The sequence below is a fragment of the Schistocerca piceifrons genome, chromosome 6, assembly GCF_021461385.2.
Source record: "Schistocerca piceifrons isolate TAMUIC-IGC-003096 chromosome 6, iqSchPice1.1, whole genome shotgun sequence".
NCBI lineage: Eukaryota > Metazoa > Arthropoda > Insecta > Orthoptera > Acrididae > Schistocerca > Schistocerca piceifrons.
In genome coordinates, this window is record NC_060143.1 from 310,337,663 (window position 1) to 310,338,670 (window position 1,008).

Genomic DNA, 1,008 nt, shown 5'->3' on the forward strand with positions numbered 1-1,008 from the left:
TTCGAGACACACCAGGGATTTTTGTCAGGATGGGTCAGAATCTCGTTCGCCGATGCTATGCTTGCATTGAGGTTGATGGCTGTCAGTTTCACCACATTTCGTCCACTGAGCCAATGATGGTAATCGCAGTTAACTGTAAACTAAATCTAAAACTAAACACCTCCCGCACAGGCCATGAAGGCCGAAAGGTATCGACCGGCCGCCGTGTCATCCTCATCCCATAGGCGTCACTGGATGCAGATATGGAGGGGCATGTGCTCAGCAGGCCGCTCTCCCGGCCGTATGTCAATTTACGAGTACGAGACCGGAGCCGCTACTTCTCAATCAAGTAGCTCCTCAGTTTGCCTCACAAGGGCTGAGTGCACCCCGCTTGCCAACAGTGCTCGGCAGACCGGATGGTCACCCATCCAAGTGCTAGCCCAGCCCGACAGCGCTTAACTTCGGTGATCTGACGGGAACCGGTGTTGCCACTGCGGCAAGGCCGTTAGCTGTAACTAATGTAAATTAAAAAGTACACGGTACTGTGGTTTTGTTCCTACTATCTCCTTTAACTGGCTTCTCCGACCCGATGTTCCCTACTCAAATTGATCAGTGGATCATTCTCTTTGTCCTTCTCTCACGGAAAAATCCAGTATACTATTCCCTCTGATGAATTTCTAGCGATATGATCAAGAAGGCAGCACTAGAGAGATTCTGCCTTACCAACAATTATTCTTTTTCTCGCCTACCAGTTACGACTGAAACAGGTCAGAGGGCAAGTGACAGCTGTCCACAAGATACTCTCCGCACGCTCTGTAAGATGCGACAGAGACATTAGTATCGTCAAGAGTGCCACTGGGAAGCGTGACAGGGCCGCTCTTATTCTCGAAATGCTCAGATGCACAGGATGAGCAGCAGTCTGTGGCTGTTTTCTGATGATTCTGTGGTGTAAGGGAAGCCGCCGTCGTTCAGTGGTTGTATGGGGATACAAGGTGACCTTGACAAAATTTCTAGGTGGTATGATGAATG

The 1,008-nt window shown here is 49.7% G+C and overlaps 1 pseudogene; it reads right to left on the minus strand.

Moving 5' to 3' along the window:
• Window positions 1-371: 371 nt before the first annotated feature.
• LOC124803532 lies at window positions 372-489 on the minus strand (annotated as a pseudogene).
• Window positions 490-1,008: the final 519 nt, after the last annotated feature.